The 25,963-nt window shown below is 47.0% G+C and overlaps 1 protein-coding gene across 1 annotated transcript in view; it reads right to left on the bottom strand.

The window, feature by feature from the left end:
* Positions 1 to 25,963, bottom strand: part of Cdh13 (cadherin 13) — a 1,027,905-nt gene that overhangs the window by 981,821 nt on the left and 20,121 nt on the right. The window lies entirely within an intron of this gene.

Raw genomic sequence — 25,963 nt, 5'->3', positions numbered from 1 at the left:
TCAAGATTATCCACATCTCTGAAAATAGTCCATGTCTGATGTGCAAGGACCATTCAGATCTTCAACTCCTTCCAGGTTTGTTGAGGACAACACAATTCTCTCTCTCCATACTCTGTCCATTCTCTCTGACAGATACCCCACAGCTCTGGTGTTTCCAAGATCCTGGGGCCTCCAAAGAAATCTAAGCTTCATTTTTCACAGCTTCACAGCTGAAATGGTCTCTCTGGGCCTCCATGCAGGGAGTCCCCTGACACAGGCCTGGCCTCAATGGCTTTCTTTAGCCAAGGAGGGAGATTTCACAACTTCTATTTTGTATCCTTGACTCTAAAGCCAGAACCACATGGCCAAAGCTGCCCAGTTCTGCACTTGCTGGGACTGGAACATGACCCCTTCATTTAATTACATCTGCATCAGCTTTCTGACTTTCTGTTGGTAATGGTTTCCTTCACTGTTCTGAGCAACGGACTTAGCTCCACGACTCTTCCTGGTACCCCTTTTCCCTCCTCAAACTATACATTTTGTATTCTTCCTGGCTCCTTTTCATTATAGATTGGCATAAGAGTGACCACTAGCAACCACGTGACACAGTCAACACTAGGCTGTCTTGAGATCTTCTCTGCTAACACTATTAATCCCAAACTCTTCAAAGTAGCCTCAAGAAGATTTGGGGGCCGGGGGGGGGGTGGGAAATAGGGGAAAAAATGCAGTCATAGTCTTCACGAAAATATTACAAGAGTGATCCCCAGGTCATTTGCTAATGTTCTTGTCCTATGAATCAAACAGACCATTATAATCTACATTGCTCTCAGCAACATTGTCTTCCATGCTCCTACTAGCATGGCCCTGCTTAAAGTGTTCAACTGACTTCCTGATACAAAGTCCCAGAGCCCACATTCCACCAACAAGCAACACAGTCAGTTATACCAATCACAGCGATACCCAAGTCCCTGGTACCAACAGGGACTGTTATCAGGGTTCTGTCTTAGTTAGGATTTTTATTGCTATGAAGAGACACCATGACTGTGGCAGCTCTTAGCAAGGAGAGCACTCATGGGCTTGCTTAAACTTTCAGAGGTTTGGTACATTATCAGCATGAGCAGAAGCCTGGAAACATGCAGTCAGACACGAAGGAGCTGAGAATCCTACCTCTAGATCCTCAGGCATTAGAAAGAGAGAGCCAGTGAGCCTGGCAGGGGTTCTGAAACCCCAAAGTGTGTCCACCCCCAAATGACACACTTCCTCCGACAAGGCCCTAGCTCTCTGCGAAGTAGCAGAGGCAGGATTCAAAGCTGTGATAGTCTGATGCAAAAGTCTGTGTTTCTATTTACTGTATTATATTAGATTTGTCACGTAGTTATCTTGTGCCTCAGATTCCATACTTTGCCATCCTCCCAAGTCTTAATTTCTTACTGTTTCCACTAAGAATTAAACCACATGGACTTTCAGGCTCATGGGCCTATTCTTAAAGGGCTTGGGTCCTTAAAAAATTATTTTAAGGTAATATCTAAACTGGAACTTGCTTGTCAGTCCCAACTCTCTCACTCTTCAGTCATAGCCCTGACACCAGTTAGTTCTAGCGTGAACAGGGATCACCTGGTTTGGACTCTGTCTCTCATTCCCACTCTGTCCCCTGGTTTATCAGACATCTTGCAGTGGAATACCACAGAGAACACAGAGTTTGGGTCACACCGGCATGACTGGAGAATGCAAGGGAGATGATATCTCTGGCACTGCCTTGACTAATGAGCAATGAGAAACAAGCCTTCCCCTCCCCCCGCCCCAGAGACAGACATTTGTGAGCGCTTCCTATGGTTTTCTTGGGAGGGCTTTGTGGAGTGTATGCCTCCATCCCCCATAGTAGTGTCTAACCCAACCCTCCTTTGATTTGGCGTTCTTACTTCCAAATTGTAGTGTCCGTGTTCCCTGGACTCTCACAGTCCCTCACACTGACGTGGGCTCTGTGAGGTGGGTAATGAAAGTGATTTAGTTTTGTGCTTCATTTTAGAATAGGATCTCCTTAATTAAGATAGACCACAATATTTTGAGGAATGTGGTGTTCTGTGGTCTTCAAGGGTGTGACTGTCACCAAATGCTACCTCTCTAAGCTCTGGTTCTTCACAGGCAACTTTGGATTCACCTTTGCAAAGCAACAGATGGGTACCCTTGGCATCATCCGCTACTCAATGGTTCTCAGCCCACAAATCAGGCAAAGGCTCAGCATCCCACCCTCCTCAGCCCTCTGCTCCTGCCAAGCTTCTTTGTCTCTGTGAAAGGCTTTGTTTCAGTCAAGAAAAAGTTTTGAGTACTTGGGACCAGCTAAGGTGATGAGAGTTTCCAAGGATAAGAGGAGGATAAACAGAACGAGCCCTTGCCCTTCAGGGACGAACCGCCGGGGCTGAGAGGAGATAAGCTAAAAGCAAACACTCAGACCTTGCAAAAAAAAGTACTCGGAACTGGAGCAACAGTGACACAGAAAATTGAGCTTTTAAAGCTCAAGAATAGGAAGCCTTCCTGTAGAACACGAGCTTGTATTTTAAACTGGAATTAGTAAAGGTTGTGTTTCAAACTCCCCCTGTTTTCCCCATTGATCCTAACCCTGGAGATTATACCGATGTGAAGACATGATCAGTCAACCACCCATTCATTTGTGGGCCTGTATGCCCAACAGACAATGTGAAGACATGATCAATCAACCACCCATTCATTTTTGGCCCTGTATGCCCAACAGACATGTTTGGCATCAGTGTGCTTATGGGAGAAGAAACCCCGTGACAGATGCTTCCCCTAGAAAATTGGGGAGGCCACCAGAGAGGGCACAGGTGACTGCAGATGAGTGAGGTACATCCAAGACTCCCAAACAGTACTCCTCCTATTCTGATCATGGCGTGATAAAATTACGCTTGATTCGAGACTATAGATTTCCTTGGATCATACTGGCAGCCATTTTTCCAACAGGAGTCAAGAAGCCATCAATCACTCTGAGATGGTGAACCTGTAAGAGCAAAGTCAGAAGGCAAGCTCATCTAGATTGGACTCTTAAAGGAAGGTTTACCCAAGACATGCTGCAACTGTGAAGACAGAAAAAGAGGAAGTGATGTGTTTCATGGACAATAGCCAATTCCTACTTTCAGAAATTCATGTGTACACATGAAAGAAAAATTGTGTCACTGTGGTGTCAGGTTCCATCAACTCTACTATTGCTGGTGTGCATATTGTAGTATAATATATATGTATATGTGTATATATATATACACATATATGTATGTGTATGTATATACACACATATATACATATACACATACACAAATATACACATAATATTGTATGAGGCTTTATGAACCTGGAATATTGGACCTGAAACGTGCCTCTGATTCTTCCAAATTCTAAGAATGAACTCTATATTTCTGATCTGTTGGAGAAGCCTAATTTTGTCTTCCTGACCCAGGTACCCATTAATTCAGTCATTACTTATTAATGACCTATGCACTGCCAAGCCTTGTGCTCAGCAGTGGGATTCAGCGGGTCCTCCCCCACCCAAAATCTCTCAAGCACTTATCACATGGTCACCATAAGTAAATAGGAATCTCTGTGTCTGTCACCGGGGCTTTAGAGGAGAGGTGTGTGATGGCTACCAAGAGAAAAGGAGGACAAACAGTTCTGACTGAGGATCAGCCATCTCTACGATCTGCCAATAGAGCTGAGATCCAACAGAGTAAAGACGCTGAGCCTGGGGGAAAGGCTTTAGGTAAGGTAGCAGAGGAGACGAGGGCAAGCCCATGTACTGGTCTCAGTAACTGAACAAAGACCCTTGTGGCTTGTGTGTAAAGACTATAGTGGCAAGACATGGACATGGGTAAGTGAGTCCCACACAGAGGTTGGCGGTCCATAGGAAGGCCTTGCTTGTGTTTAACCCCTGTAGATGCAGCAAGCCATTGAAGGACGTTGGGCAATAGAGTGCTATGGTCATATCCATCCCACTGACACTTTCTAGAGAACGTCGTAGCTAGAAGAGCGCAGATCAAATGGTTGTGGTGAAACCGGCGACATACCAGAGACATACTGATATTCAGAGCAGAAATTAAGGTAGCCCAGATGGATGCCGATCCCTGCAATGTCTCCCAGACACAGTGAACAGAGTCAAACCTGGACCCGAGGGAGGGACAGAGCCGGCCGGAGAGAAACGGGGAAGGACACCAAGCAGGGAGCTCCGGGGATGAAGATCATTAGTTGAGTTAGAAACTGTGAAATCCAGGGTGCCTTTCAGACACACAGGAAAGAGAGCAGGTAGACAGCTGTGCCGGTAGCTCAGGAGCTTGGGGGTGGGTAAGCAGAGGGACTCATCATGTGAGTGAGTCACTGAGGGCCAGGAGCAGAGCTGAGATCATTACTGAAGATAAAGTATCACATACAAAGCACCTGAAGTGCTAAGGAGCGTAGACTGTGCTCTCTCTCTCTCTCTCTCTCTCTCTCTCTCTCTCTCTCTCTCTCTCTCTCTCTCTCTCTCTCTCTCTCTCTCTCTCTCTCTGCCACTCTGACCTCTGGGTACATGGTGCAGACCCAGCATAGCTATGTGACTACACGCAATATCTGGTTCACTTGATGTCTTAGTTAGGGTTTTACTGCTGTGAACAGACACCACGACCAAGGCAACTCTCATAAAGACAACATTTAATTGGGGCTGGCTCACAGGCTCACAGATTCTGTCCATTATCATCAAAGTAGGAACATGGCAGCATCCAGGCAGGTGTGGTACAGGAGGAGCTGAGAGTTCTACATCTTCATCTGAAGGCTGCTAGCAGAAGACTGACTGCAGCAAGAATGAGGGTCTTATAGCCCACGCCCACAGTGACACACATACTCCAACAAGGCCACATCTTCTAACAGTGCCACTCCCTGGGCCAAGCATATTCAAACCACCACACTCGGCTTTAAATTCTATACTCTTACCTGCTCTCTGCTCTTTTTGCAAGGATTTTGAATTAAGGAGAGAAGTCACAGAGGCTAAACTTGTAGGATAATGTCCTCTTTAACTTGACCTTCAGCAGAGGAAAAGCAGAAAGGAACATGCGAGCTATGCTTACAGGTTCCAGGAAGATGATGTTAGCGGTATGGTGAACTCTGCTCTGGGAATGATCTTTGTATGCATTTACTAAAGTACACAGAAACTATGAATGTAGCTCAGTTGCTATAGAGCTTACCCCATATTCATGAAACCCTGGGTTTCATATTCATGAATAAACCCAGCACTGCATAAACCAGGCGTGGTGGCACACACACCTTCAATCCCGGTGCTTGGGAGGTGGAGGCAGGAGGATCAAAAGTTCAAAGTTCCACATAGCAGCCTGGGCTCCATAAGGTACTGTCTCATTTTTTTTTTTTAACATAAAAGTGATTTTTGAAAGACCTAGCACATCTCTACTGCCGGAATCATAATGGGAAAATTGCAGCTATGTTTGGCTTCTGGATACATGACATGATGTCAAGGAACTATGGAGTCAAAACCATTTCCTGTCAGTGACCGTGGTGTGTTTCTTCACAGCAGATAGCCAGCTTATAGGGTCTGTGAGGAGCTGTAGCTCTCTCCCTGTGGGTGACATCACCAGCTTCTTCCTTCCATCAATCTGACATTCCACGAATAGACTAGCGTGTTCTCCTCGGCGTCTCTTGCTGTGTTTCATGAATATATCCACATAGTAGAGGGAAGTAAAAGATAGGCCTCGGGAATCTACGAAGAAGTCATCTTAGGCTCAGTTTGCATTGAAATGAAGGAGCCAATCCCATAATAGCTAATGTCAGTGAGAATGTAGGATGAAATTATCTCCCTGTAATTCACTGTAGGGTGACTTTTATAGTTCTTTTCTTTTTTTCCCCCCTCCCATCCAACATACTGATCCAATAGCACTTTTAAGTTGCAAAATTGTTAAGACTGTCGAGATGATATTCACTCCTGAGTGTGCTGGCTGCGAGTGTTTGAATCTTTCCACCCGTCACAGTCGGAATGAAAATAAAGGTATCCATCAGTATTCTAAATGTCACGCTTCAAAGCTCCCAGGCACTCTTTCTTCTGACACCTGATTGGCAGATTATGGCTTTTTGATATCCATCAAATTAATAGATTATGACTTTCTGAATCCAGAGACTAGGCAATTATTGCCACATTCTATCTATAAAGAGATAACTTATTCTTTGTCATCTACCGTTTCTCAGAAGGCAGACCCCCTCCCGCCAACACACACCACAATTATAAATAATTCTTTCCTTCTTTCTTCCCAAGGTGCCCCCACCTTGAACATCCATGAAATAATTCACTTGGAAAAAAAAATGTTAGCACAGAAGATGGCTGACACGCATCCTATTTCTCAAAACCGTCTTCCAAGTTCAAGTATCTGTCATCTGGGATCCCCAGAGGGACCTGCCTTCTGGTCTTATGTGGTCTTAACACAGGGGTTGCCCAGGTGTAGCCTTAGGGGTACAGGAATCAAAAACCTATCAATCCCAGGTGCCCACTCTTGCTTCTGCCAGCCTAGGCTTCCAGCCTGACACAGAGACAGGTAGAGAGGACAATCCGCCCTGTCACAAAGCCACCCCTACCTCCGATGGCCATTCATCTGCTTCACCTTCTTATTCATTTCAAATCCCATAAAACTGAAGATGAAAACCAACTGAGCCAACTACAGTTATTAGCTGAGGGTGCGTTCTCCACTCTGATTGAAAGAAAGAGGTCTTTAAAAAGCCAATTTCGAAAGAGGTGAAATTTAAGTAGGCAATCCTACCAAGCATAGAGGGTGAGAGCCGAGGCCAGGTGGACACCTAGCATCCACAGGGGGACCAGGAGAATTAAGAACACTCTTCCTATGGAAGGTGTTGGGATGCTCTGGGGTACCAACTCTCTTTCCTCATAATGGGGACCATAAATGCCAGCAGGATACCCCACACAAATGGCCTCTGTTCTTCTCCGTGTCCCTGGGTCCCACCTTTCCAAGAGTGGGAACATAAAGAAGATGTCTCTTCTGTAGGTTTAATTAATATGCTAACACATCCTACATGTAGGGGAAAAATGCATAAGTGAGCACAATGCCAGACAGGGACAAAATTTTAAAGTGTTTCAACTTGAAAGAACTCGGAAGAGTTGATGCCAGTACAGTTTCTTTTGTTGCCAAGACACCCACACTGAGACGCTTCTAGGTACAAATGAGGAAGCCCATGCCAGCCAGGGCTGTGGTGCAGCTCGATGGTGCTTAGCGTGTGCCAGGCCCTGGGTTCCATGCCAAGTATTGAGAAAAAAAGAAGAGAAGGAGAAACCATGACACAGCTGGGGCATAGGTCAATGGCTGAGCACTTGACACATGTGAGACCCTGGGTTCTATCTCCAGTATGACAAAAAGAAAAGAAAAGAGAAAGAAGGGGTGGAAAAGGGGAGAGTCGGGGGCAGTTGGGCCTGTGGCACCTTTCTGTGGCCTTTATCCCTCCAACCCCCCTGTACCCAGGCCAATGTGAACACTCTTTTTTCCTGCCTGAAACAATACACCATACAGCAAGGGGACATGTCCCATCTCTGAAAAGATCAGGCCCTTCCATTTCATCCTTGTACCTCCCATGTGCAGACCTCATGCCTCCTAGACTTGTTTACACAGCACTCCATCTCTTGGAAGTCTGAGGTCTACCAAGGCACTCGACTGGATCTATGTGTTTACTACAGGAAGTCCAAAGACTAGATAAATGTCACAGTTAGAGTCACAATTCAGAATGTTTGCATCCATGAAGAATGTAATCCCATAGCTACTTTTGCTTCTTGGGAGTGTTCCTATAGATCTTTGTTATAATGTCACTCTTAACCACTTGTTGACATGGGAGGTTTCATAGGAATGAATGAATGAATGAATGAATGAATGAATGAATGAATGGCATAAACAAGGAGTACAGAGAACTGACTATAAGCAGCAGATAGAGACAGTAATCTACTGAGTTCCCACAGGGAGCCAGGCACTCTCTAGGATACCAAGTGGGGCATTAAGAAGGAAAATATTTCTGCTCCCAAGAGAAAAATAAATGAAGCCTTCCTCCAAAGCTATGAAGAATTAAAGAAGTCCTATAAGAAACAGTCAATGAGTCAATGTGAATAAGGAAAAATAATCACAGGGGAATGGAATCACGACTTAGAAGAGGCATCCCATAAGAAGCCCAAAGGAGAAGATTGTGAGCTAATGACTGACCATCTCTACATGGAAGTGGGAGACTAATTATCATTAAATGCCTAGGCCATAAGCTTTGACTCAGTCCCTGGCTAGCTCTTAGCCTATGTAACCATTTAAACTATCCTATGTCTACCACTTGGTGAGTTACCTCTCCTTCAGTCCCAGCCCCGCTCCTTTCTCTGAGTCTCCCCAGTGTCTCCCTGTGTTCATCAGCCTGCTGGTTTACATATGTCTCCCCTCACAGCTCTCTGCTGTTCTCCCGAACCTCACTAGTTTATGCTCTATTTCCCAGAATCCTTTTTCTACCTACCAGTGTCCCACCTCTTATTTCCTGCCTCAGCTCATTGGCCATTGGCTTTTTTATTGGCAGGTGATGTTAATAAGAGATCTTCTCTACATGCCTTTGTCTGGAGCCGAGGGTGATGGTGATGGAGCTTAGAAGTCAGCAAGTATAGAAGTCAACAGGTATAGATGTCAACAGGTATAGACCTCAACAGGTATAGAAGTCAAGAGATCTGTAAGAGATCTATCCTACCAGTAATCACACAATGAGGATTAGTGACATATTAAATGGAGAGCTCACAGGTGACCCTTTCCACGGAGCCCATGGCATAATCGTTATTGTCCCAGGTTATCCAGAGTTTCCATGAGGGAGAGGCGAACACATTCACTAACACCCGCACAGCAGAGGGTAGATATACAGAGTTAGGATTTGAGCATGGGATGGCTGAGTTGCTGGTGTTGGAACTGTGACGTTACAGCCAAGAAGCTGGGCAGGAAAGCTCCTTCCAGAATTGGAGCGGGGGGGGGGGGCAAAGTGAGGAGAAAATGGGAAGCCTAGGAGATAAAGGGCTCAGGGGTCAGAGGAGAAGCACAGGACAAAAGACAGCCCAAAACGGAGCCATTCTGAGGTATACCTGCTTCCCCTCTACTCTTGGGTACCTCTTTTCACTGTCAAATACCTTCTCTTATATAAACCAACAGACCATGTGTAGGAAAGAAACCCTAAAACCACCAGAAAGGTAAATGACTCAAATCTGCAGAGACTTGATTCTGGGTCTGAGAGGTGGAGTTGGGGAGCACTTGGGTATTAATATCTCAGCAGGGTTCTAAAAGACCAGCTTCAGGGATGGGGGATTGGGGGGCCGGGGAAGGGAAGGGAAGGGGGTGTATCACTGTTTGGCCCAAAGACTGGCAAAGACTCCGCTGTAGCACCTACAGTTAAAGTGTGTACTTATGACTGTTATGAATTTACTCAGTAGATTTACTAGCCCGGGTAAGGAGTGGGAAAGTCTAATTCTTTCTCTAAATATTTGTCTCTTAAAATTTTGATTAAAGATTGTGAAGGTGTGTTTGCGAGTACCGTCTCCTGGAATATTAGGAGAACAGGGCTTGGTGATTGGCTCATATGACAAGGGTGTGGCACTGCCACCTGGTGCCAGGGCACACACCTTCATGTAGAAGCAAACATCATTTGCCTTGCCCATGGTGAAACATGACCTCAAAAAAAATCTCATCAAAACAAATCCTCCTGAACCTCTCCATGCATAACTCAGAGAGCTGTGTTCTTTTCTCGGTTGTAGGCAAGTTGTTTCCAGGTTGCAACATTCACCTTGGTTTTAAATAAAGCTGCCCTGTGCCTCTGACAGATCGAGTCTCTACTTCTATGCCTTTTGCACCCACGCCCATATAAACACCTCTGAAGTCACACAGGAAGATGTGCCGTCTTCTGTGCAGTGCCTCCACCCACGCAGCTACAGAGAAGTCACCCTCCACGCTAGGGGTGAGATCAGATAAACTCCTCCATGAGTGGCACCCGGTAAACTCACTGGCTCTCCGGTGTATGGAAGCGCTTGTGTCGCACAATGCTATCCTTCAGGTAGAACGGCAAGCATCTTCATCAGAGTTAGCCGTGACTACTTGGGGGAGACTCTTAAACTGGGGCTTGTTTAACCTTTGACTTTACCTTACAGAAAAACAGAGTGGGAAGAATCATCTGACCCTGACTTGAGATTCTAGCCTAGTTCCTGCTAGACTTTCCCCCTAGTTAGATGTAATTCTGTCCAAGCTGCAGATGGTTGCTTGGTTTCCAAGAGGTGCGACAGTGTTTCGAAAGTGGGAGCTCTTGTGAAGTAGAGACTGTAACTATGTAGCCAAGAAGTCCGTAGCCATATTAGAGTGAGTTTTTAATTGGTTGGTTTTTGTTTTCATTCTTCGTTTATCTAGCTGTTTTGGGGTTACCTACACTCTCTAGGGAAGCCCTATAATACACTTTTGGGTTTGCCAAGCTGAACTTTGCTGAAATCATACTTTGCCCTGTTGTTAGTGCCCTACCTGGCGGGAGGCAAGAACAGGCATTTGTTTACTATTCCCTGGAAGAGGTTCACACAACAGAGCCACAGCACCTGGCGCATGGTAAGTCATCACACAAGCATCCTTGCCCTGTTGGAACTGCCCGTCTTCTCTTCTTCCCACCAGGAGACAAGCCGATCCTGATGGTACTCTGCCTCCAGGATGGGGAGCAGCGGCAGCCAAGATGAGAATGCTTTGTTTATATCGCAGGTACTAAACAGCTGCTCCTGCACATTAGGGCCAGATGTTCTGTAATGACAGGCAACATTATGCTCAGCTCCGACTCCCCCCACTGATGAAAAATGACGACGCGGAGGAGATGATTTATGGACAGGAAATCCACGGATATATCTTTAAGGCTCACACCTTACCCACTCCCTCAAACAGCATGCCAGTCTATACACGCCAAGCGCTGCTAACGTCTGCCCCGTTCTGAGAATCTTTTGCCAGGCTCCTGTCCTAATCATCGCCCCACCTGTCCTCCTGGAGAGCCCCTGCGTGGCTTTCCTGCTGAAACCCGGTAAGCAGACCCAGCCACTATACCGACGACAAACATGATTTAGAGAGGTGAATTTTAATTGATCCCAATTCACTGTGCCTTATGATTTTGCTTTATATGTTTTCTTTTTCTTCTCACCTCATACCCACAGGTAGGCAAAAGATAACCTGGGGAAGAAGGACAGAAGAACAGTGCGATCCCCACCCACCCTCCTTCCCTGTCTCTCCATTCTCTCTCTGTCTCTCTGTCCTGCCCCTCCCTTTCTCCCTACCTCCCTCCCCTAACAGAGTCTCACTCCATAGCCCATGATAACCTGCCTCTCCCTTTCTACACCAGGCTGATCTTGAATTCTAGGCAATCATCCGGCCTCACCCTTCTCACCATGCCTGCCCATCTGTCGCCTCTTAACCTTGGGCCATGGCAGCCATTGTTCTAACACTCCCGTGAAAACCTTGCCTATGTCCCAGTGCTAAATAGTCGCAATGTCCTCCTGTCCTGGGGAGCATTTACGAAGCAATAGGAAGTCCACTGCTTTGGTGGACACAGACAGAGCTCTCTTTTTCTTTGTTAAGTCTCCCATCGATCCACAGAAACTGGTAGAGGGCAGCCTGACCAGAAGCTGTAGGGACTTGGAGGTTCGAGAACCCAGACAGAACTCAAGCTTGGAGATAACCAGAAGTTACCCAATAGCACTGCCTTTCTGCTTGATCTGTTCCTTAAGCCAGGCCAAGAATGATGGTCATCTTACAGCCTCTCTCCATCCTCGTACAAAAGGAAAGTGTGCAAATGGAAGAAAATCCCCCATACCTAGCGAACCTTTGCCAATAGGTCCAGAAGAAATAGCATGCGAACTGCCTTAGGAGATCCATTCATCAAGGCTCTCCGTAGAAGGTCAGGGCAACAGGCTTTGTGAGCCTCCCAACTCAGCTGGGGTACATCACACCAGAGAGAGTGATTATCGGGGGAGCCAATGGTTCAGCCCAATTATATATGCTTAATTGATCTACATTCTAGGGGGCATATTCTTATGGAAAAGGTTTGCCAGCTAATCACAGGAGAAGAAACGGCATCTTAATTGGGTGGCACTGCACTGGGTGGTATTACAATTAGTTACAATGTCTAATAAGTTATCTATAATGCTTTTAATGAGAAACATTTAAGTCCTTCTGGAATTTTTCCAGTCAAATTAATTCTCAGGACTGGAGACAGTATTACAAGAAATGTTATCGGACTTACAATTAAGTCACTACTAGAATGTGTCACTTAAAATAAAAGGCTCCATGGCTAAGCCATGAAGCACCCACTATTTCCTGTGCAGATGTTATCGGTGTGGCACCAGATAAGACATATCATTCTCGAGTCCAGTTTTGGTGAGCTTGAGAGCGTCATGCAATCCTCATGGCTTGAAGGGCCAAAGTTGGGCCCCTAAAGGGACTGCCCTTGTGTCTGTCATCCCCCAGTCAAGTGCCCCCCTGCAGGCCACTGGAAGAAGAGATGGCATTCCTCTAGAAACCTGTGACAGCTTGGGATGGGGTTCCATTGAGCTAACTCAGAGCTGCAGGAATACCCTGCGAGCTGGTCTGTGACTCCTCTGGATTGGGTTTCATCCGTGGTCTATGGGGCTTGCTGACTGAGTCCATGTTGTATGGTCGGTACTGAGCAGGCCTGCTCTAGGCAAGGTGCACTATGGGTAAATTCCTAGGTTAACAGGCTCTCCTTTTCCCAGGAAGTTGCTCCTGTATCATAGAAACACTTCTCACTGAGAGCCCCAAGATGTATGATTTTGATTTCAGAACAAGGGCTGGCACTCTCTCTGTGCCACAGTCATACCTCAACTATCCCTACTCTGTCCCCAAAAGGTCAAGTGAACCAGGACACGGCTTAGAGCAACTGAAAGGCCTCACTAGCTAACAGCCCCCTTGGGCTACAATCTCAGAGGAGTCCCTGAGTCACCCCGGAAGTTTATGAAAACCTGCTCTAAGGAATTTTGACTCTGTAGGTCAGAAGGGGAGTCCTGAAGCCTCCTGGCGCTCAGCGACATCCAAGAGGAGACTGATTGAAAACTCTGGCTCAGGCTGCTGCTTCATGAAAAACTGCTGCCCAAAGAGTTGCCCTGGGCATCATCTTGAGGATGAGAAGTTAGACCATCCTATTGGTAGCATTCCTTCTAGGCTTCGCCCCAAGAGAAGGGACAGAAAGGGTAAGAGAGTAAGAGGGTGAGAGAGTGTGGAGGGGGCAGGCGGCCCCTTTTATAGTGAGTCAGACATACCTGGCTGTTGCCAGGTAACTGTGGGGTGGAGCCTTGAAGGAATACTAGCACAGCGAGCATCATCATCTACCACTTGTATCATTTGCAGAATGAGGTCAAGTTCAGAAAACAAAAACAAAAACAAAAACAAAAACAAACAAACAAACAAACAAAAAAAACAGTCATGGCAATGTATCTGGGGAGCCTATGACCTATACCACCGGGTCTGGACTTGGTGGTTTCTCTTAACTCTTCTCAATATGGAGGTCAGGATTCACACTGTGGCCAGGGCTGTGTGACACGAAGAGTGATACCGTCTTATGCTCCAGGATTTAGCAGCCCAATTGAACTGGGGAGCTACGGTGGCCGTATACTGCTGCGTATGACAGTGTCAGCTTCCTAGGTACCCCAGCCCTGTGCCCCTGGAGCCATTCTGCTCGTCTACTTGGTATTCATGGCTTCGGGTGCAAAGATGAGTTCTTTCGACTCTCAGCACAGCCCTGGGAAATGGCCTGGCAATAGATGGGGTAACATTCTAGGAGAGACGAGAACTTGTGTTAATATTAGGTCAGCCTGACAAATACAGGTGTTTCTGAAAATCTGTATTAAGCTTTAACTTATCTCATTTCCAGACAGCTTTGAAAGCGGAGCATAAAAAGATTGAAAGGCTCCCTGACAACACGGTCATAAATGCTGCCTGCCGAGCAAGCGGCAAGGCGCAGGAACAGAGAGGCCCGGGCTGACATGCGCAGAAGTGAGCAGCAGCAACAGCAGCTGGAGGCTTCGGGGCCTCTCAGTAGCAACTGTGGGTTTGTGCCTGCCTCAGACTCCATGGAGGCCCCACTTCAGGGCCTCCCACTCCTGTGCCCAGACTCCACCCTGTGTGGCTTCTGCCCAGCTTGGAAGGGACATCTGGTGGTGGTTGCCTCTCTATGGGCCTGAGAGCCTCTTGCCTCCAGCCCTGGGGCTTCCTCCTTGACTCTAGAGAGAAAACTGAGCTTAGAGGCAACACCCAGAGGTGTGAGGTAAGGAAAACCTCAGGGTAAACTTTTAACCGATGGAAGACGGGAACGTGCGGTCCTGTGTTTTCCATACCCTGTGGAGGAGGCTTGGGAGGGAGAAATTGCCTACACTGTCAATGTGTTACACGCAAACATAACCAGTGCAAAAGCTATCCCCCATTTCCTCTGCTCCCCTTCACACCAGCTCCCCCAAAACTGCCATCCCTGGTACAATGGAAAAGTATAAGACCTCTTTTAGGGGGCTGAATGGAATGGCAACGCCTTATCCTTGCTCTGTGCCTCAGATGGATATAGTGGGACATGAGAGAGAAGACCATATAGGAGCCCACGGACAGTCCTACACTCACTTCGTGTGCTCACTTCACAGCGGCTGCCGCAGAACCACACGGGTTATGAGCAAGAATCCTTGGAGTAGGCAGGATGGAGACTATACAGTTTGAGGCTAAGACGGGGTTAGGGTCCTGTGAGTGTCTGGTCACAGCATTGCAATCCGCCAATCACTGTCGAACCTTTTCCTACCCGTGTCTGTTTTCAAACACCTTATTTGAGTGCGGCTCATCAGCAAAGAGATCCCCGCCAGAACACCATAACTCCTGCCGAAACCAAGCTCGCCAAATCTCTGTCTTTTGCCTCGGGTACACTGCAGCATCCCTGAGCTTGGAGACAACAGATGGCCCTCAGTGCTCCACTTGGGGGCCACTGGACAGAGCAGAACTGACAGTGAGACATCCCCAAAGGGGGAGCATGTGGCATCAAATGTCCCATGCTTGCCTCTGATAGCAAGTCTAGAAGGAGAGGACAGAAAGTCTCCATATTTACACGCAGCAGGAACTTGTGCATGAGGCAGCTGTCAGTTTTCATTTTACTCACGTCTGCAAGAGACCAGGAAGGAGCCAGGAGCAGAATCTGAGCTCTCAAATAAAGCTGAACAAGTGAACTTATGTACAAATATAGAATTCATCATAATGAGGGTCAGCTAAACACACACACACACACACACACACACACACACATATATATATATATGCAAACATGGGCACAAACATGTCTACAGATGTAGACACATGTTGTTATATATAAATACATGTTCATATGCACACATACATACATGTACATGTTGATGTGTGTATATCTATCTATATATGGTGATAAATATACACAGATATACATATGCACACATATATGCATGCCTACACACACATTGATATGCATATGCACATATTGGTGCATAGTATGTATATAATTATGTCTAAAATGCTTTGAGCTTTATGCCTATATCATACATGCTCAGCAAAATTCACATCAGGCTACCTGGTCATTGCTTCCAATAGAAGTCTGTGACTAATGGAAGAAAATCCACAGTTTTGTTAGCCAAACATTATGGATGAAATTATAAGCATAGTCAACAGGCAAGGATTAACAAGATTTTCTTCTCTTTGGAAAAGAAAATCATACCAAGAGATTAAAGCCACTGAAAGGAAATACAGGAGAAAACCTTGGCTTGTCCCTTCCTGGCATCAGCTGCATAGACTCCCAGGCTCAGAAAAGTGGCTGGTGTTCTCTTTCCTGGTTATTACACTAACAAATCCCCTGGTGTGTGTGCATGGTTGGCTGGACAGCCACTGGGGTTCGAACCTCCAGCACAGTGTCCTGAGCTGCAACCGAGCTGCCCTAAGTCCTTAATCTCTCAGCTCCCAGGTACTGCCACGAGTCACCAATCAGCTAGCACCAGCCACTGTCAGAGGGACAGAGGGATGGAAAGGGATGAGGTACACGGACACATGTCTGGATAATATATGAGCCGGAAAAATAAAAGGAAAACAGCGATCCTCCCTCCTCAAGGCAGCCACTGTTGACAGCCTGGTGTGCATCTTCCTGTCCTTCCAAACTTCTACAAGGATGTGTGCACGTGTGTGTGAGTCCACTTTGCTTCTAAAGACTAATGTGGTATAGCTTGTTGACCAGACAATACACAAGGGACACCTTGGCACTTTAGATGATGACTTCTTGGAGACTCTTCCAAGTCTCCCATCCTATGGGAGGGCACAGCATACTTGCTACAACCCACAAATGTTCCACATACCTGGAGGATGATGGAGATGTCCTGGATTTGCCCAGTAGCCACTAGCCACATGTCACTACTAGCACCTCAAATGTTTCACATGACTGAAACATTGGCTTTAAATGTTTCTTTCGTTTTGATTAAGACAATTTAAACATGGTCCCAAGGTGCCTAGTGGCTACTGTATCCAATAGTGTAGAGTCAATGAATCCCTTCAAAGAAAAGCCTATGTTTGTTGTTCTGAAATAATCTGTAGGAGGTGTTGAGGTGATACACATTCATGAACGGGAATAGCACAGTGCTAACCATCACTCCCTAACTGAGGTTTCTCCGGTGCTGTGTACTCTATGAACAGTGAGCCAAGCTCCTCTGGTCTGCATTGACTTCTATTAAGACATAAGAAAGAAGAGCCTAGCTACTGGGGAACAAACGTACAGCATAGGTTGGGGGTTGGGATGGAGGAGTTGCTATGCATTTAACCCTCTTACTGGAGAGTGGCACAGCTGCCCTGCTGAGTGTCCAACAGGTGTGGACCTTCTAGAAAGTGCTAATGTGGGTCTCTAGGCTTTCGGCATCTGAGGATCTAACTAATCCCCCACTTGAGGACAAGGGTCCGCTGACTGCCTGGCTTGAGAAGGGGCTGGCAGCAACCTTATCGCTCAGTGCTCACAGTAATGGAACATTAATAGTTCCCCATATTAAACCGTGACACGCAATATTCGAGTCTCTTCCTTAATGTCTCCCAATTATCCATTCCTATCCATTTCTGCCCACCCCCCCCACACACACACAAAGGCACAAATAGAGCCTTTGCTGCATTTCGGGTTAATTAGGCCATGGTCAGAGCTCATCTCAGGGGATGAATGTGTTCATATCTGTGTCTTCCTCCTGCAGCCCACTGAGGGAGAACTGAGTGTCAGTCTCACTGGGACAACCCTGAGACTGGACTGACCAGGGAAGAGAGGAAGCAAGGGTCCTGGGCAGCTCTGTCCCTTTAATCTGACACATCACTCTGGCCCCTGGGCAACAGCCACATTTTCAACAGCCGCCTTCCTGGACCTGCTTTAAAGTGGCTTCTGCCACAAGCTTGGGAGGCAAGAGGCTAGGTTTTTGGCTTTCAAAAGCATAATAGATTTTTTTTAAATCTTAATGAATATTAAATCCTAACCAGTTACATCCTTCCAGCGGCTCATCTTGGGCTGTCTTTGTTAACATCCGCGCATATTTCACCTTTATTGCCGGAACAAAATTGTAGCCACATCAACAGACCTCTAAATAAAAGAAGGGGGAGGCAGAACAAACATCACCTGCTAAGCTGAAAGCCTTACAAATCAAAGTGTGTTCTTTCTTCTGTGCCTCTGTCTGCTTCAGGAAATACACATTGTATCAGCAATGGCTCCAGTGCCTTTGGATTCAGGTTGAGAGTGAGCAGGAAGAAACGCAACTTAACCTTCTTGACCCTGGGGACCTCTGATCTGGCCAGCTTGGCCTCTGGCTTCTGAGTGTTTCTGTTTGTTTCTCTGACTTTATTCTTAAAGTCTCTTACTGACTGGAGCTCCCCATGCAGTTCTGCATACCCTCACCCTGGCAGCTGCAGCTGAGACTGGGTTCCACAGTAGGGAACGTAGTTCATCAGCCATACTTGGTTGATAGACATTTTGGTCATTACCCCTTATGTGGCAACACGTGTGTGTGTGTGTGTGTGTGTGTGTGTGTGTGTGTGTGTGTGTGTGTGTGTGNATTAAACCGTGACACGCAATATTCGAGTCTCTTCCTTAATGTCTCCCAATTATCCATTCCTATCCATTTCTGCCCACCCCCCCCACACACACACAAAGGCACAAATAGAGCCTTTGCTGCATTTCGGGTTAATTAGGCCATGGTCAGAGCTCATCTCAGGGGATGAATGTGTTCATATCTGTGTCTTCCTCCTGCAGCCCACTGAGGGAGAACTGAGTGTCAGTCTCACTGGGACAACCCTGAGACTGGACTGACCAGGGAAGAGAGGAAGCAAGGGTCCTGGGCAGCTCTGTCCCTTTAATCTGACACATCACTCTGGCCCCTGGGCAACAGCCACATTTTCAACAGCCGCCTTCCTGGACCTGCTTTAAAGTGGCTTCTGCCACAAGCTTGGGAGGCAAGAGGCTAGGTTTTTGGCTTTCAAAAGCATAATAGATTTTTTTTAAATCTTAATGAATATTAAATCCTAACCAGTTACATCCTTCCAGCGGCTCATCTTGGGCTGTCTTTGTTAACATCCGCGCATATTTCACCTTTATTGCCGGAACAAAATTGTAGCCACATCAACAGACCTCTAAATAAAAGAAGGGGGAGGCAGAACAAACATCACCTGCTAAGCTGAAAGCCTTACAAATCAAAGTGTGTTCTTTCTTCTGTGCCTCTGTCTGCTTCAGGAAATACACATTGTATCAGCAATGGCTCCAGTGCCTTTGGATTCAGGTTGAGAGTGAGCAGGAAGAAACGCAACTTAACCTTCTTGACCCTGGGGACCTCTGATCTGGCCAGCTTGGCCTCTGGCTTCTGAGTGTTTCTGTTTGTTTCTCTGACTTTATTCTTAAAGTCTCTTACTGACTGGAGCTCCCCATGCAGTTCTGCATACCCTCACCCTGGCAGCTGCAGCTGAGACTGGGTTCCACAGTAGGGAACGTAGTTCATCAGCCATACTTGGTTGATAGACATTTTGGTCATTACCCCTTATGTGGCAACACGTGTATGTGTGTGTGTGTGTGTGTGTGTGTGTGTGTGTGTGTGTGTGTGTGTGTAGTGTGCATGGGTGTGGGCATGTGTGTGATGTGTGTTTGTGTGTGGTGGGTAGTGTGTGTTTGTGTGTGTTGTATAGTGTGTTTGTGTGTGGTGGGTAGTGTTTGTGTGTGTTGTATAGTGTGTTTGTGTGTGGTGGGCAATGTGTGTGTGGTGTGTAGTGTGTGTGTGGTGTGGTGTCTGTGGGTGTGTTATGTGTGGTGGTGTCTGTGTGTTTGTGTGTGATGTGTGTGTGCCATGCATAGTGTGTATATATGTGGTGTTTAGTGGGTTTGTATATGTGTATGTGTGTGTCTGTGCATGTGTGTGGTGGAGGGTGTATTGTGGTGTGTATGTGTGTGTGTGTGTATGATCCTCCATGTGTGTACCTAAGGGTTTCTGATCCTACACAAACTCACATACTTAAATCAATGAGGCTCCCTGAGTTCAGAAGTTGGTGTCCCCTTTTGTCGCCCCCCCCCCCACACACACACACCCCAGTAGCTTCTTATGAAAGCCAGATTCTCTGCCAGCTGGTTACAATCTGTAGGATGAATGCAGTCTTGCTTTCTGCCTTTGAAGATGGACTTCATTTTCCAAGGCTGTTAATACAACCTCCTGACTACAGTTTTGGTTTCTACTGAACAGCTAAGCCATGACTTCTAACCACCCTTCAACAATAATGTCATCTCCAGTGGGAGGAGAGTTTGTTCCCTTCCCAGCCCCCACAAAAAAAGGACACCTGACACACTATCTGGAGTGTTTTGTTTGCTTGCATGGTGAGGAGATGGGGACGCTCCTGAGACCTAGTGAGCAGACCCCAGGGACATTCTACCGTGTCAAGGACAATCCCCACCACAAAGACTCAGCTGGCCACAAATAGCAACTGTGCTAGGTGGAAGAGACCAACCTGCCTCGGGCTTACCTCAGGATTGCCAGAACTAATCAGGACATGTTTATAATTCTCAAGTCTCTCTGGCTCCCCATCATCTTCCCGGAGCTGCAGAGGCCGGGGCTGTGCTGGTTACAGACAGGGTAATCTGTTTTGGCATTGTTTCTTCAGAGAAGACTCCTAGCAGAAGCGCTATGATGTTGAGTGTTGGTGAGAGTGAGCCTGCACTGTTTCCTGTTACTTACAGTATTATATTAGTTTATGCCAGGTTTGATTTGGGAGTGGGCTACAAGTAAGCCATTCGTCGTGGCTGTACGTGAGTGTACACAGGGATTTATGAATGGGCTAACCCTCTCTGTGTGCTGTGGCCTTACTTTGGGCAGGGTTTTTTACCTAGTGGTGCCTGTTTATATAGTATGCTACGTTTCTCTGCTTGGACTCCCAGTTCTCAGCTCAGTCCCATTACTTTCATTTGACTCTCTCCAACCTGGTGAACAGTCCCAGTTCAGATGTCCAAATGTGGCTGCTGTTCATGCCTACTGAGTTAGATCCATATTATTTCTCTCTCTCTCTCTCTCTCTCTCTCTCTCTCTCTCTCTCTCTCTCTCTCTCTGTGTGTGTGTGTGTGTGTGTGTGTTGGGTGTAGTAATATATCTCTCTCTCTCTCTGTGTGTGTGTGTGTGTGTGTGTGTGTGTGTGTGTGATATGTGCACAGGTATGCATTGTGGAGGCCTGAAGACAATATATATCACATATATAGAGAGAGATATTCATAGGTACCACAGCATTTATATGGAGATCAGACCACAATTTAATGAAGCGGACTCTCTTTTCCCACAGCTGGACTCCTGGGGATTGAACTCAGGTCAATCAGACTTGGCAGCTGGTGACTTTACCTGTTGAACCATCACACTGGCCCTGTAGAGCAGACTAGGAGGATGACTGAGAACTGGAGACCTTGGGGCCACCAGCGGCACGACGCATTGGGTGTATGGCTCTGGGACACTTCACTGATGTGACAGCTTTGGTCATAGTGTCAGCCTTGAAGCGCGTGAGAAAAGCAAACACCAGAAAGCGCCTCTCTCCGGGACAGGTGCATGGCACCCTTTACCTTCAGATGGGTCCTAGGTTTGAGTCTGTCCTTGGCCCTCAGCTCTTCTCCCCTGAACGTGAAAAGAGTCTTATTCACACTTGCGGCAGCTCTCCTAACCGTGCGACATTTATATCCTTACCCACGGCCCCTCCCCTTGAGCATGTCTGCCCTCAAATAAAAATTGTCAAACATTTTAAATGTTATTAAATTGTCCAGTAAATGGGAATGCCCAAAGAAGTGAGCCAGTCAATCAGGATTATGCCAGAGCTTCAGAAAGACAGGAGGGAACCATTATTAGGTTTCCGGATATTGGACTCCCCTCTCCCACACAGTCTTTATCTAAACCGTCATTTAATTGGCAGCCTTCAGCACTGTCAGAATTGCATTCTGAGCACCTAGAGAAGTTTTCAAACATTCTAGCAATGGTACGGGCTCGGCTCGAAACTACTCAAGGGAAAAGAATGATCCCTTCCCCCGAGAGACAGGGGAAGCCTGAGCGGGTATCACCAGAACCGCTGGAAAGTGACCTGCAGTCAAGCAAAAACCCAACTCAGGCCACAGAAACTCAAGCCAGAGACACCGTCCTGAGGTTTAAGGCACAGAGAGCTGGCCCTGTTGGCTCTTCAGATGCTTCAAGGCTGACAGTTGCAGAAGCTCTCCTAGCAGTACGACATTTATATCCTAACCCACAGTCTCTTCCCCACTGGGAGCAAGAATTGGTCCCTTCTATCTCTGTGCTCCTGTCTGCTATAAGTATTTCTGAAACCTCCAATGTACTTTGGTCTGTGGGAGAGTCAGCTCTCGGGCCAGCGCACATCCTTTTGACCAGATTCTGGGCTGGAGGAAACTTGTTTTTCCTTCATCGCTCCAGACTCTACCGTTCATTAAGTCCCTCTGGCTGTTCAGCGTCAAAAGTCCTCTATGGTCTGTGTCCTTCCCTCTTCTCCTTCTGGGAGTCTTGCGAAGGACACCTTAGGAGCCTCATCTTGGATTCCCCCCACAAAGTCACAGCCTGCTAATTAACACTTGGTGTTGCTCTGTTGCTTATCCAGGGTTCAATTAGTGGAGCCTTTACCTAGCATGTTCAAGCCCCTGGGTCCTGTCCCCAGCAACGTGTCAAAACCAGGAAGTGACTGTGATCTCAGTACCCAGGAGGTCTCACAGAAACCTCCCCGACCCTCTGGCTTTTACAATCTTTCTGTTCCCCTCTTCTAAAAATGTTCCCTGCCCCTTAGGTACAGGGAGTTGTTTTGCAGATGTAACCATTGGGACTGGGTTACATAACTTTACCCTTTGGTTGTGGTTTTCTGTAGTGGTTGCGATCCGTTGCCAAGAGAAGTTTCCTTGATGAGGGATGGGGGCTACACTGATCTATGGATATAGAGACAAGTATTTGGAATGTAGTCAGGATTGTGCTGGTTCAGGAAAATGGTTGCTGTGTTCTCCCCCACCATCCACGCTTTCACTAGCGTTGGGTTACCTGGCAAGGCTTCCAGTAGTGGGCATGGTACTTCCTCGTTGAACCTCTGTTGGTTACTGCCAAGGTGGGTGCGTGTTACTACTGTGCTCCCCGGGTTGTTGCACCATGCTGGCTGTTGTTGTAGTTCATGGTTGTCATGGCTGGGTTGGCTCCCTTCTTTTGGAAGATTTCATGGTGCCTTTTGATCCTCAGGATGGAGCTACTTGGCTCAGTTCAAGCTTAGAGACCTCTGGGTCCTGTGCCTGAAGTGCATGGTCTTTAGCAATGCAAACTTATCTTCAATCTCTGGGGCGGGGTGGGACAGCCAAGAGCAATACTGACAGTCCGTAATGTGTTAGGAGCCTCTTGGACAACCTTGCATTTTGTAGACCAGGCTGGCCTCGAACTCAGAAATCTGCCTGCCTTTGCCTCCCAAGTGCTGGGAGTAAAGGAATGTGCCACCACTGTCCGGCTTTTTTATATTTTTTATATTTTGAAAAAAATTATTTATTTTGTGTACACAAATAGCTTGGTAGCTGTCTTCAGACACACCAGAAGAGGGCACTAGATGCCATAACAGATGGTTATGAGCCATCATGTGGTTGCTGGGACTTGAACTCGGGACCTCTGGAAGAACCACTGAGCCATCTCTACATTTTAAAGACTTTTTTTTTTCTCAGCTTTATTAAATGGGCTTCTCTCATTTGGAACCCACCATCATGGAATAGATCTTGGATTCCAACTGAAACTCACGGAAGGCCAGGTGTCCTTCAGAGACTGTCAATTATAGGGGGATAGGGGAGGTAAAGGGCTTTAAAAATCAGCTCTTTTAATTAGAAAACAAAAAACAAAAACAAAACAAAACAAAACAACAACAAAAAGCAGAATTCTAGATTAGAGCAAATGAGTGACAAGGACTTGCCAATCATTGTCAGAAGTTTCCTTCATTGGTTTGTTTTCCAAAATCTGTGGCTGTCCCACAAGCTCACCCATCACAAGCTAAATATGGATCGTAATGACAGCATAGGGAGATCTTCAATGACTCAAGGTAGAGTGGCAGCAAGCACTTCAAGCCACGTGGATGGTTTTCTGAGGCTGTCAATCAGGAAGAAGTAGAAGGAGCACTGGGGCTCAGGTAACCAAGCTCCGCCCATCTTGCCATCAATAGAAAGCTCACGTACCATCCTGGCCCGAGCGAGAAAAATGCCCTCTGAAAGTGGCCAGAAGACTTGATACTTTCCGGTGACTGACTGTGGCCTGGGTGTCACCCGTGACAGTCCACAGTGGCAAGCCAGCGATGCTTCTCCGGAGCACTGGAGTCTGCAGAGAAATGGAGCACTGACTTCACACCCCAGTGTCTTCTCTGCAGAACCAGAGGTCTCCTTGGAAGACACGGTGACTTTAGCGAGTTTCCAGTGTACCTGGTGGCCATGACAGGCTGAGGAAGGTAGCTACAATAGGCCACCCCTGAAAGTTGCAGCTTACAAATCAAAAGGTAAAACTTGGGGCCTTCAAGAAGACAACGGACCCCAATGGCATTCTTCTGAGTAGACAAAGCTGGCCCTTCCTCAACTCTCAAGTCAGATCCCATCTTCCCTTCTGTGCCTCCCTGGACTAAGCCAGCACCTTGCAGAACCCTGCTTCTAGCAGCCTGGCCCGTGGTCAATACCAACAGCCTATCCCAAACACCAAGACCAAGGCTGGCCTTACTGGGACACTACTTCATCTTGTTCCTTCGAAAGGTACGATGGGACCGGTTAAACCCAGTGGCCTCCCTGGCACTCCCTGTGTTAGCCCTGTTCTTGCCCTCCCCGAGTCTTGTTCTCCTAACAGACTTGAGAAAATGTACAGTGAACTCTTCCGTCTGAAGCTAGCCAGAAAGCAATTAATGATGAGACATACACCGTCAATACACTCTCCCAATTAAATGACAGCTCTGTGGAGTCAGGAGGCCTGGACTCAACTCTCGGTTCTGCGACTGGACACTGTAAAAGAAAAGGTCCCTGGGGGTCAGTTTTCTTAACCGCACAATGCCCATCCCAGTCTCCTGGGCTCTGAGTGAGAGAAGATGAAGATGCTAAACCCTGAGCGCGTCCAGAAGCCTGCGCTGTGCAATGGAGCCAGTTATCATCAGGGCTTGAACTCAGAGGCTTAAACTCACAAATTGTATATGAGCACATAGCTGGGTACTGGACATAGATACGTGGTCCCCTATGAATACTGATTTGGTATGTGAGCATTTATGGAGTACCGTGTGTGTGTGTGTGTGTGTGTGTGTGTGTGTGTGTGGTGTGTGTGTGTGTATGGTGTGTGTGTGTGTGTGTGTGTGTGGTGTGTTTGTTACAACACCAAAGAAGGTGCTGATTTTAGACTGACCATCAAAGAAAAATTAAAGTCCTATCCTTGAGGGAACAGCTCAAGCTGCCAGTGTCTCTCCCATGTAACACAAAGCTCCCGTCACAACAAGCCTACTCTCTACCAGCAGGTCTCTAACGAGTGTATCTTCTCCTAGTTTCAAAACCCTGCACACGTAACCATCCATAAGATAAGACTCAATACCACCGAAAAGCCCACAAAATGCCTCTCGGCTTCTTCTTGCCTTTTCTACCCTTTTCTCCTAGATTTACAGCTTTAATTGCTCCTGAACTTGTCCCTCTGGGCAGACCCCTAGCTTGAGTTCCTCTTGTGCCTTACTTGGAGGGTATCTGGGCCACTCCACATACTCGGAACTGTAGTATCGTGTAAAGCAGCCCTGAGTAGGTAACTTCTCTAGTGCCTCAGAGAAGAGGCACCCTCGACAGGGCAGAGAGGGGCGGAGAGCAAACGGGAGTACAGAGCTGACTTTGTGGAGTCAATATGGGGAAGATGAGAGGGACGCAGATGCAGAGAAGTGGTAAGTCGAACCTCTTCATCCCCGAGAGAACGTCTTGGGGGTGGGGGTGGGGCAAGATAATCCAGCACCAAAGTTGCCCAGCAGGGGTTGTACTAAAAAAAGGCCAAGTGGTCAGGTTAATAAGGCTTTTAGGATTCCTCATGCCAAGCCTGCTGTGCTCGGCCCTCTCCGAACATCAATTATAAGAGCGTAAAACTTTGTGGACCGGAGAAAGGGCACCAAGTTCATGGCACTACCAGGATCTGATGAATCTTCATCCGCCCCCTCTGGACCTCCCAAGTTCTTACTGCTTGCTTCCAGCTGCTCTCTACTTCCTGGTAAACACCTCACAACTCTGCCTTAGTGAACAGGACCCATTTATTCATGCTTCCCTCAATACAGCAAAAGGAAAAATTCAGCCTAGCACGTCCCCTTATTGCAAAGTTCAGCAGGCTTTAATTCCCAAGAATTAAAAAGCTACAGTACTAAATCTCACTGTCTCCCCCTCA

The sequence above is a fragment of the Mus pahari genome, chromosome 20, assembly GCF_900095145.1.
Source record: "Mus pahari chromosome 20, PAHARI_EIJ_v1.1, whole genome shotgun sequence".
Taxonomy (NCBI): domain Eukaryota; kingdom Metazoa; phylum Chordata; class Mammalia; order Rodentia; family Muridae; genus Mus; species Mus pahari.
This window is presented reverse-complemented; position numbering and strand designations above follow the sequence as displayed.